Genomic DNA, 14,436 nt, shown 5'->3' with positions numbered 1-14,436 from the left:
GTTGAGAGAACTGAACCGCTATACTTCTGTAAAGTGTGTATAAGGCACAAAACAGTCACAAAATTCTGCTTTTTATCCCATGTCATATAAGTCTCTTATAAACTGATCAAGCTCCATCCTAAACTTACTCTTTTCTATTCCTTTTAGTGTCCATAAATTTTCTTCTCAGATCTTTAAAAGCATTATAATGTCCTAATTAAATTATTTCGCTTGAGGTGGTTTGGGATTTTTAGTCAATTTTGTCTTTCAGTTTAAATCATCTTCACTCAGTGAATATTTTCTCCTTTCCCTGGTATGTCTGTCCTGATGTATTTATATGGAGCAGCTATATTCCTTGCTAACCTTTGGTTTGGAAGGTTAAACAAGCCAAAGTCTTCCCAGGTCTTTCTGCATTAGTAGTATTAAATCATTATGTATTTGCTTTCCGTTTCACAAATGGCAATGGAAAATAAGGACCAAAAATATTGGCAAAAAGGAGAAGGCACTGAGACCCACATCAGCAGGGACAGAAACACGACAGATGTCTCTGTTCCACAGCCATACTGAAAAATCACAGCAGTAGTTTGGTCTGAATTGAAATATAACATTTCTATTCAAATATTTCTACAAAGTTAACTGGAACGAATAGGTTTTGGGTTAAATGGACATTACTTATTCAATCCTAACTGAAGTGTTTAATTGTATTGTCTTTTTGATTATTTGGTCTTTTTATAGGCATTGCATTTCACTTTCTTGTTTAGAAAAGAGGCCTTTTTTAGATGCCATTTATGAATTCAGAACTTTGTGGGTTTCAGATAGTTAATGTCAAAACCAACATTTCAGCAACACAGAATACTTCATTCTGAAAATGTCAAAATGAAACATTTTAACATTTTCACAATCTATCCTCCTCTTTTGCAGTCCTATTTATCAGATTCAACATGACCTCACAGTTTGCTTAGCTGAAATGTCTGGTTTTGGTGAAGTTACTCAGAAAATAAAATGGTCCATATCTACTGACTGAATCTGCCAGGTTGTTAGTGTTATCAGCAAAATGACAAGTAAAATTGAGATAGTGAACAGGATTCAGTTGGTATCTGCCTCTCCCAATACAAAAGCAAAGACATACCCAATGTAGGTAGCACATGGCAGGTTAGGAAAAAAGATAGTTTCAATGTAGAATTCCTTTTTACACAATATTATAGAAATTTCAAAAAGTTAACATGGGCTAGAAGGATAAATTTATGGAAAAGAGCCTTAGAGGATGACTAAAAATATAGACATCATCTCTGGTTTTGGAAGTCCCTAAGCTGCAAGCTGTTGAAGGCTAGCAGAATATTTTGACAAATTATTGTTGTGTGCTTTCTCTGCTCCCAGCAGATGTACTTCTGGAAATTTTCTGAGGAAGGACACTGAACTAGACAGACCTCTGATCTGACCCACTCGTCTGTTCTGAAGCCCGTTAGTGCAAATAATGCAAAGAAACAGAATTAATGAAAGGACCAAGCTTGGTTGCTCTGCCTGTTGAGCACAGCTGTGCTTCCATGGTACAAACTCTATTAAAAATGTCACATTTGATGTTTGCAATGTTCTTCTGACTTCCTACTGAAAAGTGAGCAGCTGCCCTTCTGGGAAGCTTTAACAACCCAGATATTATCTGGTTTATTTCCCTATTGGCAACCTTATGATAGCTTGTCCTGTCAAGCTATTTACTGTACCATACTAGCCTACTTTATTTTTTCTTGTCTTATGTAGGGATTCAGATCTGTTGAACACTGCAGTGTCAATGAATAATTAGAAGGCAACCTGCTAAGATCTTAAAGCAAAAGAGAAGTGGAGAGAGGGAAAAACCCAATATAACTTCATTTAGACATTAACTCAATAGCTTTAAGCCCATCAAACACCAATACTTTATATTTCCCTTCACTCTGCATAAACATTTAGCACAGCATCGGGATGAAGCTGCTTCTCAAACACAGCTCTCCCCACTCAATGCTGATTTGATTGCATCCTTTACAGAATGGTTTGGCAGCATCATTCTGCTTTCTCTTCCAGAATGAGCAGAGAGAAAATTAAACTGATTAAACTTTTTTTGAAGCCTCAGTCCTTTAGTTGGGTTCTTAAGCATCATGGTGACAGCTGTGGGTGTCTACTTGAATACTTAGCCTTGAAAAAGTACTTGAAAATCTGTTCTGTGGTACATAAGCACCATGTGGAAATCACTGTCGGTGGAGTTAAAGAGCCAGTGCATGGAACACTGCAAGACAAGTCAGACTAGGGAGGATAAATCCCTGTTCTTGTAATACCTCTAACAGCTTTTTCATTATTTATTACTCAAAATTACTCTTCCCAAAGCAAATTATAATACCATAATAAGTATAGAAGTGAAAGGGGTTTTCCGGCCTTGGTTCACTTTCTAGAAGTTTGTAGCGGTAAAAAGAATGCAATTGGTACCTTCTTCTGATTCCCAGCTGCATTAAAACCTGCAAATATTCAATATTGTCAAAATATTGTTTTCCCTGTCAACAGCTGCTGATTTTGTTACTGGAATGGTGCAATACTGTAATTGGGATTTTATTGCCCATGATGGCAAAGGCGGTGACAGAGCTCTCAAAAGATTGCATGAATCACACACCAAAAAGCAAAGGCCACAAAAGAAACATTATCCAGTGACTCATTGCCTAAAGAATATGTTAATTAAACATTAATCAGGGCCTGAAGTGTCATATTGAGAACTACTGAGCTCACTTAACTTTGTGGTCCCAATTACAGCTGCAAAACACCTGGAAACGTGCCCAATGAGCACAAAATACACACTGCTGAAGTACTTGGGCCTAGTTCTTCAACTCAGGGTGTGCTACTGCGTGAAGGAGGGGAAATGAGGAAGAAAAATCAGGGTGGAGAATGACATGCAGCCATAAGTATTTATGCCACAGAAAGATGCTACTGTTAGAGGAACAGTGAGAGGCAGGTAGGTGTGGAGAAAGAAGAGAGGTGGCCACTGTTAGTAGGGAAGGTGCCAGGGAAGGAAGCAGCAAAGAGAAAGGGTGAGCTCAAGATAAAGGAACCCCCCATGGCCCTGCCCTGCAGCCACCTCCCCTTGCTTTGGCCCTGCTGCCATGCAGTGCCAGCCACTTAGACTGGACACCCCCAGTAAGAATGGGATTCACCTTCATCCTAAAGGTCTGAAACAACTCAGGCGTTAGCGCAAAAACTGGGAAGCCGATCTGATGGTTTACTCTGAAGTAGAATCATAGAATCATTCCAGTTGGAAGAGACCCTTCAAGATCATCGAGTTCAACTATAACCTAACTCTAGCACTAAACCGTGTCCCTAAGAACCTCATCTAAATGCTTTTTAAACACCTTCATGGATGGTGACTCAACCACTTCCCTGGGCAGCCTGTTCCAGTGCCTGACAACCCTTTCCAGGAAGATTTTTTCCTAATATCCAAGTAGAGGATGGTACTAATGCCACAGTGGCTTCTAGGTGGGTATTCAGAAAGTCCCACCTGGGTCCCCTGTTTCAACAGGTGAAGGTCCCTTGTTTCATCTCTGTTCCTCAGTTCTCATCCTGTAAAATGAGATTAGCTCTCCTTCATCTTTTGTGACAGTAAATACATGCCTGGATATTCTAAAATGACTAGATGAAATGAAGCTGTATAAAAATCCACATGGAAAATCTCAAAAGGAAATTAATAATTTTTGTTTTCAGAGCAGGTTTTTCAAGTTTTACGGCAATAAGGAATAGGGGTCATTCACTGAATGAGGGAAAAACTGATGATGAAAGAGGTCTTGCAGAGAAAAAGTATTTGATAATGCATGTGATAATTAAAAACTGTGTAATAATGCAGCTGGGCAAGAAGCCTGACATAGGATTGCGCAGTGTTTCATTTTTTAGTGCTGGTCTTGCAATTTTAATAACAGCTATTTACTTCTGACTGGATAACACAGCAGAGAGATCTCAGATCACTAAATGATAGAGCATTCTCTCCTTAATTGATCTAAAATATGCAGTAAGTCCTTGCGTATGGTAAGATGCACTTTTTTTAAAAGTACCTTTTTTTTAAGGTACTATCAAATACTTTGGAGATTCAAATATCAGGCATTGAAATTATTGGTTGCTTCACCGTAGCTTTGTGTACCAGGTAGCTCACAAGTACAATGGTAGGGTTGATGAATCCATCTAAATTTTTCATATATGTATACATCCATATACAGACACACACAAGCATGCACTTGTATACACACACACCCCTCTCTCATTATAATTTTCCTTTGCCCAAGTCTCTCTCATTGAGGGTATTTTAGAGTTTTGAAAGAACACCAATTATGTTCTCCTGCACCGCATTTATCTTTAAAAACGTTTTCTTCTGCCATTTCCCCCCACTTTGGTGGCCTCTGCAAATTTGACAGGAGGGCACACTCTGTCACCTCCTCTAGATTGCTGGTAAAGGCACAAAACAGGACAGGTCCCAGGACCCATGCAACATCCCACTTGTTAATGGTCTCCAAGGTAGAGCGTGACCCATTAAATATGACTCTTCAAGCTGAATCATACAACTAGTTTTTACCCATTTAATTTTACCCCATGCAGCTCATAGTTCCTTAAATCAAATCATGGTTGTTTTATTTGTTTTCCTGTGCACAGTCCTATGTAACCAATATCAAAAGTCTTGTGTAACAAAGGTGTGTATAGGTGTATTTAGGAATTTGTGTCCTCCTATGAGACAAAGTACATCACATCCTAAAAACTGTCCTCACAATAACATTAAGTAGTCTTATTAGTGCAATGCTTGTGAGAATGCTGTGAGATAGAAAAAAATCCATGTTCACACGGCACAGGAACACAAGAGGACGACAGTCATTAGCAGAGATGTTGAAAGAAGATTACTTACAAAAAAGACTGTGAATGCTAATTCTCTGCTGCCCATTATTATTTCAGGGAAACTGGACTCTTTCCAAAGCCAGGCACTTTGTGCATTGCTATGCAGCAATGAAAGAGCCATTTGGGGTCAGCAGTAACTGTAAAATAAATGGACAGGAAAGGAGTCCCTCATTACTCAGACTGACTGGAGACAGAGGAATATTTGATCATCACTTTTATATTCTGTCCCTGAAGGTGACCACAATTAAACCAAGCCAAAATGATGATGGCTAATGGCATGCCACTGAGATTCAAATATTATGCAGAATCCCATGGTATGTGAAGTCAGAACCAGTAACACATTTCTGTGGTCTAATTAAAAACAAGAACAGAAATTTAATGAACACTGTGTTAGTGCAATGCGAGAAATGTGTATTAAAGAAATTGTCCTAACAGGACAAGATGGAACATTTGTGAGAGCTGAAAAAATGCTCAACTGACCAAAGAAACAAAAGGTCAAACATATTTCACTATTGCTTTTAGTTTCCTGTAGGAATTATAAACAGAAGAATCTCTGAGAAACTTGGTACAAGAAAAATAGCTTTAGCATCACCTTAAACTGTAGTGGGCAAAGGTATTTCAATGGCATTCATTGTAGCCTGAAAGACATTACTCACTTCTCTGGGTGAAGCATATTAACCTGTAACAGCCAGTGAGTCAATAAAAATGACTTAAGACTTCTTTTCTGGCCTTAAACTCTGTGAATCTATGAATACTAGATGACGTCTGTGCAAAGCCAACTGCTTGTCATTCATACCATGATCTTCTTTATGTTTCCTGAAGTATTAAAAAAGGACAATGTTCTTCTTCTCTATGTGCCCACTTGCACCTCTTTAAAGAGTTTGTAATCATACGCCAAAGACTTTGTGAGTTGTTTCTACCCTCTGGATGACCTACTTGGAAGCTGTGAACTTGGGATATGTGCACAGAATTGCAGCTATGCTGCTACCATCATGCTGCTACCATGATAAAAGTGGGAGTATTATTAGGTCCTGGTTCTTTTTCCCAAATCCTTCTTTCCAAACTATGAATTTCACATAATCCTGTAGGTCTCACAGCTCTGTCAGAACACGAACAGCAACAGTGACTGCAGAATATGAGCCCTGGTTTTACTCCCACCACAAGACACAGAAGGAGGCAAGGGCATTTTCAAATGAAGCAACTCCTTAATCACAAAGTGCTGAGCACATACTAATATCAAAAGATCTCCCATGAGGCAGGGCACAAAATCTAAGTGCCTCTTAGGGAGGACATAGGAGAAGGAATGGTTTTGCAAAAGCTGAGACAATTGGGAAGGGTGACGGGCAGAGAGAGGGGAGGTTGATGCAAAGTCCTCTCGGTGTTCAGGTGTGAGGGCGAAAATCACGGACTCCACACATCCAATGTGAATTCAAGCGAAGTCATTTATTTTTTGTTACAACTCTCCTTAAGTATCTTTTTGACCTGTCCACATGCTGTCCACACATATAAAGGCTGCATGTAATTGGACAACAGCTACTGTTCAAGCGCTGCAAACAAGTGATTGGATTTCACAAATCTGCATGAGCTCCAGTGCTAAGCAAAAAGTATCTACTAAATTGCTGACTTGCTGACTCTTCTTCATTTGCTGAAGGCTACAAAAAGTCATATAAGGCACGTAGGCTGCTTGACTCTTGCTCTCTTGCTGGACACATAGGCCTCAGAAGCCTGTTCAGTTCAGTTCCATTCGATGTCCATTAACTTCAAGAAAATCCCTCAAATCTCCCACACCCAGGCATCAGCATTAGGGAAAGCATCCCAGGTCTCCCCCTGAATGCAGAAATCAGCTCTTCCCTGGAGGGTCAGAGAGGGTTTGCTGCTCTGCTGCAGCCCCCATCAGAGGAATCTGTAGCTTGGGTGATGTCAAGGGCTTTCCATCTGCAGTTCTGCTGCTTTTCCCTTGGAATGCTGTGGTCTGACTGTCACTCCTCTGTGCAGCTCTGTACCTTCATACCCAAGGGTGCTGGGGCAGAGTTTTCTACCCCTCTATCCAAAGTGCTGCCATCCTCCCAGCTTTGCACTCCCAGTTCTGGACCACAGCCATGGCTGTTGCATTGGATTTCTCATGAGAAGTAATCACGACTGTCACGGAGGGACCTCAAAGTTAGTTTTAGGTGGACAACCAGGTCCAAAACAGGCTTTTATTCTGTCTGGGAAAGTCCAGGAAAACAACCGATTAGAAATGCGGTTTTTACAATCAGTTACTCTGGTAACATAAAATACAGGTTTGGATATCAACTTTGAGGAAATTATGGGGGTGCAGCAAATAATAACAATGGAGATCCACAGTGTGCATACACGTGGCTCACCAAAAACAATGCCAGAGCCATCCCTGTCTCCAGGGAAAATGTATGCTTGCCTGAATCTGGCAAGGAATTATTAAAGAAAATACACATGCTTATATATAAGCACGCAATCACTCGTCCACATGTGGAGATGAGGCAGTCCCATCTTTCTTTCGGGAGGTTACCTTAGATGGCGTCCCAGTCCTGGGGGGGCTCTTGACAACAGCATTTGGCCCGCGCTCCAAGAGGACACGCCAAGCACATGCCTTGGCGGAGTCCCGTTTATATAGCCGAGTCAGATCTGACTGTGGGCATTCCAGAAGCTTCTCTGCACCCCGACTCTGGCTGTGGGAGCCCAGAAACTTCTCTGCTCCTTGGTGCCTCTGCGCCCCCTCCTCTTCTCTCTTAACGACCCTGGCCAACAGGCTCTGGGGTCATACAAAAGAAGCTTTCAACTCCATTGCAGGAGAGTGAGGGAGGGGAATGTGTTGAGGGAGAGGGGGATGTGCCTGCACCTTCCATATCCAAGGAAGGTGGGGGCTAAGGGGGAAGAGAGGAGTGTGTGCAGCTGCCACAACCACCACTGTGTGAACCACCTTTTTTGGCTTTCTCTCCCTCTTCACCCTTTGTTTTATGAGTTTTAGTGTGTAACATTGTTCAGGAACATGCAGTGCCTAGTAGCTTCCAACAGCAGTGTTTTAGGTAGCCAGCAAGAATCGCCCAGTAATACATTTGCAAAAAGCTGAGGAGCCAGTCATAATAGCATGGACAACACATGTGCGGTCAAAACGCACTCTGAGCAATATGATTAACGTAATGAGGACAGGTGACTAGTGAAAAGGTGCAGCACATCATGGTGAAGTCATATAGTTACTGTATGAAAAATATGTGGGGGGATCACCAGTTGTGCAGAAGAGGATGACTGTCTGGGGAGTGCCCACCACCACCACTGCTTCACCTCTTGGCTAGCTGCTGTGGAAAATTTTGGGTTGTCTTTCCCTTTGTCCTTTCTCACGTCCTTTTCCCTTTTCCATCTTCCTTTTTCCTTTCTCATTTCATTTTCCCTTTTTTCTTTTCCCCTTTCTTAAATTGATATTTTTTTTTCGATCTTGCCATGAAAATGTCCATTCCCACCAGACCTGGATTCTTTATATCATCAGGCGTATCCAGACACACTCTGTAAAATATCCATGTGGATGTTGGTGGATAAAACATCTGGGTAATCAGTCACTTCAGTGATTTATTGCTGATGCCTAGGGTTTCCACTTTTAGGTTTGTAACGATTTCCTCTGAATTAATGCCTAACGAGCCTAAAAGGTCTTGTTTCTTTTTGTCTGTTCTTTTTGCATTTAGAATCTCTAGTCCACAAAATGCTGTATCTTTCTGTCTGAGCCAAACATTTCTTCTTTCAAAACACTGTCCTTTCTGCCTCTTCCATGCTCATCTAACAGCCTGGAAGGATACCTGCTGGATAATTACTGTGTCAGGAGTGCTACTGGTCTTCTCTGCAAATTGTTTTGTTACCCATAATCCTTTATGCATAAGATTTCAGAATTATTCCTTATAGCATCTTCAGATGATGAAAAATGTAGTGGAAGTCTTTATCATGCAAACTGCAATCTCAGTATTTTTAATATAACCTGCTATGCTTTACCAAGGCTATTGTGAAAAGCAGCATCCATCAGCAGACAAAGCAGTGTAGTAAGACTCAAGACTATTCCTGTCTGTGTGACGCCTTTTTCTGTGGTTTTTGGCAAGTTATTCCACCTCTGTGCCTTAGTTTCTTCATCTTTGGTAAAGAGCATTGTTTTCACTGTTGTCTGCAACGTACTTTGACTAGATAATGATTTAGATAAGCATGGCATCTTTTGTTGCTGACAATTAAATCTTTATTAACAAATAGGTCCTAAAATTAGACCACTGTGAGGTCAGATTATTTCATTTCAGCAAATCTAGGAACTTGGTGACAGACAGGGAGGGAAGATGCTGGAAGATGTGTGGAAGGTGAGCAGTCAGGTTCTGCTACTGTTGTTTTATACAGTCAGTGCAAATGGAACATTCCTTTTTCGCAGCTAATTAATAGGAGCATTACTTATCTTACCCATCTAGAAAGCAGGAGTCTGATGCAGACATCTAATTTTCTGCTACACTTGAGAGGTAGAGAGACAGATTCACTGAAGAGCAGCCCATCCAACTGTTAGAACACTACACTGCACAATGGCATCTTTATCTACTAAGCATACTGTAACTGCAATGTCCTGTAAATATATATATATGTACATTTTTGTAGCTGGATTTCTTTGGTTGCTCATAATATTTTTGTGAAAAAGCAGTCTGCTGAAATCCCTCTTCTCAGTTGTTTTCAACAGATGTTCTCTTGGGTGACTGCATAAATTATTTCTACTATTATTTAAATTCATTGTTTGATGTTTCATGCTGTTGATTTTTTTTTCCCATTTCCACTACTTTGAATCTGAATATCATCTATTTATTGTGTGATATCTTATATGTCTTATATACAGATCACTTCTCATAACATAGTGTTTTAAGCAGGTTTCGTCAGCACGTTTCCACATTTAATCCTAAAACCATGTGAAAATATTCAAGAAGTTGGTCACTAGGCTACTCCTTGAAGAACTCCCCTCCTGACTTTTCTCTGTATAGTATATTCCCCTTCAAAAGTACCTACTGCTGTCTCTTCTCTAATTCCTCATTCACCTGAAATTTCTTTCACTTATTTGCATCTTCTCCACTTTCCCATATGGTGCGGTAGACCAGACAGGTGACACCGGTGGCATTTCTTTTGACTAAAAAATGAGTTAGCAAGGAAGGATGTCAGGCTATTCACATGTGATTCGCATTCAGTAAACCCAAGCTGCAATTTATCTCATTCTCCATTTTTTCCATTGTCTTCAGTTTCTTTTTCCACCGAAATATGTGTCAGAGCCCTGAGGGCACTAATAGGTCTTAATTGCCCTGACCAGTCTTGCCTGAGGCCTCCACCCACCCCTTCCAGCTCCAGCCCTGGCTGTTCCCTGACAATATGTTCTTAAACTTCTCATACCTTTGAGACCAGAATAATGGGCCTGTAGTTACATAAATAACACTTTTAACCATCCTTAAATAACATCACTGCATTTTCATGCTTTCCCTGACTTGAGATCTCTGTTGGAAGTACTGCTATTAGACCAATTGCTTTGTGTATTCCCAGGTCTCTTTACAGAGAAACCTGTAATGGAGATGACACTCTCTCCCTGACCTGAACTCATCAATCTCTCTGTCGTTTTTGTGTGCATCTCCATTCTGGTAATTTTTACTTCTATATTCTTAATCACAGAGCTGTCCTGCCTTTGCCCATATGTTCAGCAAAATTGTCTTTACTAACAACTAAGAAGCACAATGACAATTAATACTTCATCAGAAAGCTTGTTTCTGTAAATCTGCATTCAATTAGGTTGTTAGGTACATGCCTAGCTTAGAGACCAGTGGGAAAACGTGCATGTTTAAGGACTTAATTCTACTGGACACTTGCACCCAGTTGCCAAGCATGCTTTCACAAGATTAGTGACATTCTGGACTTCAGTTCATATAATATAGTCTTCAGGCATCTCAAGGAGCTGACACACGTGTCAAGAGACACTTTCAAAGGCTAAATATTGGAGCTTGCATTTTAGTACAGTACATTATTACAGGCAAATATTCTCATCTAGCAGCCATGCACCATATGGTTGTCTAGTTTCAAGCAGATTGCTAACCCCAGACCACCTTAATGCAAATAAATCATGGCATTCTCTTAGTATTTTGGAGACTACATCTGTTATCCTGCACCTGTCACCGCTGTGGCAACAGAATGATTTATGGTTCTAAACTTCAGCTCATTACGAAATGGCACATGGATAGACACATGTGCCACCATCAGTTTTGGGGACAGATGGAAATGCAGCAGTGTCATAAACTTTGGACGCTATTTCCTCATAATATCAAATCTCTCTGATGGACAGTTCTTTTGAGAAAAACACCTAGAAACTGGCTACTCACCCACATCTGCATGGTTTTTTGATAATTGAAGCAATGCTCATGATCTGCTGGTTTAACTTGTCATACATGGCATGAGGTTAATTTAAAACACTTGTCCACAATGGAGAAATGAAGATCAGTACATAGCTTTAGAGTACAAATGAAGAAAGAACTTTTCTAATTATTGGTTGTTTGCAACTCAATTTAAAAGTAATTTTAAAGGAATTGATTGTATGTATACATACCCTGTTTCCCTGAAAATAAGACAGGGTTGGTATTAACTTCTGCTCCAAAAGATGCTTAATTTTTTACATGTATATCTACCTGGACACCTTTTAAACTGACTTTTTAAATGAACTGTAACTGGGTCTTATTTTTGGAGTAAGGCTTATATTTCTAGTATCATCAAAAATCCCAAAAAATCATGCTAGGTCTTATTTTCAGGGTAGTTCTTACTTTGAGGGAAACAAGGTATATACATCTTAGAGAGAAAACAGACCTACTACCTGTTCAAGAACCAGCAATGAAATATATTCATAACTTGGTGAATAAAAAATTACTGCAATCTTGTTTTCAAAGTGCACTTTCTTGAAGACAGAATTAATTTCACCTAACCTTACCAATCTAATATAAACATGTATGTCTCTTATGGTCGTATGGACAATGAAGGGCAATTCTTCCCATCTTAAAAATAGATGTCAAAGAGAACTACCTCTTAAGTGCAGAAGACATTTTCTGTAGTATGTGCCAAAATTTAATCACATAAAAGATCGACCCCAAGACTTTTCTAAACATTAATGTTAGGAATTAGCATTGCTCGCTCAGATTAAATTAAGTCATCTCTTTGCCCTTATTTTTTTCACAAGCTCTTCACCTTCATTTCCATCTACCAGCTGATCATACTATCATATATTACCAAGAAACTCTTACGATGTGTGGTCTTTTCAAAGTGTTTAAACGTAATTGCAAATCATTTCAATACAGACTGTTTGAACACCATGAAAATAATTCAAGTAGCTTCAAATACTACCAAACACCTTGAAGAAATTTACTTGAGTCTTGGGTTTTCTTTTTCTTCCATTTCAGCTTTCAGAATTACCACACTGTATGCTTGGAGAGCAGCATACATAGTTCTCTTCATTATTGGATAACTATAACCCCTTAGACAGCAAGATGAGGTGGACCAGAAATGCATTATCTCTACGTTCATGTTCTTCCCAAACAAGAAGGCCTGTTGGACCTCCATTTCCAAAGCTCTCCGACTTTTTCACAGGCCACCAAGCAGGATATTGTGAAACAGGAGCCCTCTAGATCCCTGGAGTGTATCTGCAGCTAAATATTGAAGAATTTTAGCTCCATTAAAATTTCTGGGATATTAACTTCTCATCCCAGTTCTCAAAACGATTTTTCACAGATACAGAATTTGCTTTTTCAGCAAGATGTGAACTAGACATCTTGCACTAACAGATGTTACTATACATCTCAGTGGACATCTCACAGCTCACTACAGTTTTTGTATTTGTTTGATGCCATGCTGCAAGATTATCAGGGGCTTTAGATGTGCAAAATTGCAGCTAGGGTACTTAACAGGATTTTCCAAAAGGCCTATAGACATCTAATTCCACTGATTTCAAATGTGCTTTCGCATTCTGTATATTGAAAACCAGCATTTGTGAAGTTATTATTATTGCCTCTGTGGCAAAAACTCTGCAACAGAGCACAACTCTCCCTAGGTTAGAGTTTTTTATAGTCTTTCTATGTTATGAGAACTAAAGGTTGCGCTTTAGGGCTTAGAAAGTACTTAAAAGGCAAAAAAAATATTGTCAATTTGTTAGCAAATAATCACTGTTTTCTAAAATATGCATGTGTGGATTTCCATATATGGATGAACACTGGTCTTTGATAACACACATAAATAAACCTTAGGATATTGGGCCAAATTCTGCCTTGACAGAAAAACAATAAAATCTTCCTATGTTACTGAGAATTCATAGATTGCAAATCAAGACAGATATTGGCCAGTGCTGAGCAACAGATATGAACCAGACTTGGAGGAGCTAGAAGTCACTAATTTAATTTTTCTATTAAAATTGAGCCAGTTTAGACAAACTGCAATCCTCAGCCAACAGCTTTGTCCATATGAGAAACAAAAATACTATGCCAACCTTATGCTTTCAAGTGAAAATACTTCATCAATGTTATTAGTTATTTAAGGATGGATCCAAAGCCTGTGAAAGTCTGCCCCTCATTTTAATAGACATTGGAATAGGTCCTTCAGAATCATAAAGAGATTAATAGTAAATAGAAAATAGTACTAAAAGCAATCTCAATCATCCTTCATTGGTTTGTATTTCCTACAGTTGGAAAACTACCCTATAGAAGTTATAAACATATTTCTGATGTATGAAACTGCATATGCAGGCAAATCTGCATACAGAAATAAACATTCTTCATGTTTTATCTTCTACTTGCTGCATATTATATGTAGGCTATTTCAACTTGAAACACAGCAGCCTCAAGGGAAGTGGGAAAGTTGGTAAAAATTAGAAAATAATTAGAAAAGACAATTAGAAAAGACAAAGGAATCATTGCTGTCTGAAACTATATGAGAGAAAGCCATTTTTAGTTGAGTTTAAAATGTTTCTCTACATTACCAGCATTTAAATACAAATAGATCTATTTAACAAATCAATGGCTGTCAGATGAATATTCTTTAGGAAAATCACTAATGTTACCAATTTTCTAAATTTAATTATAAACTTCACGATATTTAGTGCTTTTCTTATAGTGCCATATTCTTTGGATACAGTAATAATGTAGTAATTCCAGGTTTCATCAGAAACCAAATTAAGTTTCTAATCCCTAGAGCTAAAGAGAAAGCATGACAAGGGATAAAACCCAAAGAGCTAACAAAATGATCAATTTAATCTGTAGGCTTTTTTGTCCGTAATCATAGTTATTGGAACTATTAGGATATAGCAGCACTGAACTGGTGCTAAGGATACAAAAAGGCCATGCTTGCATTACTTGGGGTCTTATTGTATTCCTATTATATCATTATGTGATTATATTCTCATTTAAGCTATGTTAATCAATGTGATTTCGGGGTTGAAAGGAGAATTTTGTTTGTGAGACAATTTATCTTATATTACTGGTGGTCTCTCCTGAGATATACACTGGTCTCAAAATTAAGAGTACTGGTCTCAAAATT

General features: G+C 39.0%; 1 long non-coding RNA gene across 1 annotated transcript; it reads right to left on the bottom strand.

The window, feature by feature from the left end:
- Positions 1-6,432: 6,432 nt before the first annotated feature.
- On the bottom strand, positions 6,433-12,372 carry LOC309443650. The gene is made up of 3 exons (XR_014184839.1): positions 12,263-12,372; positions 9,927-10,015; positions 6,433-7,073 (listed from the first exon to the last, which is right to left on the bottom strand). It is a non-coding gene; the product is annotated as an uncharacterized lncRNA (long non-coding RNA).
- Positions 12,373-14,436: the final 2,064 nt, after the last annotated feature.

This window comes from Streptopelia decaocto, assembly GCF_964273445.1.
Source record: "Streptopelia decaocto genome assembly, chromosome: 1".
NCBI lineage: Eukaryota > Metazoa > Chordata > Aves > Columbiformes > Columbidae > Streptopelia > Streptopelia decaocto.
The sequence above is the reverse complement of the archived record's forward strand: the minus strand, read 5'-3'. Positions and strand labels throughout refer to the sequence as shown.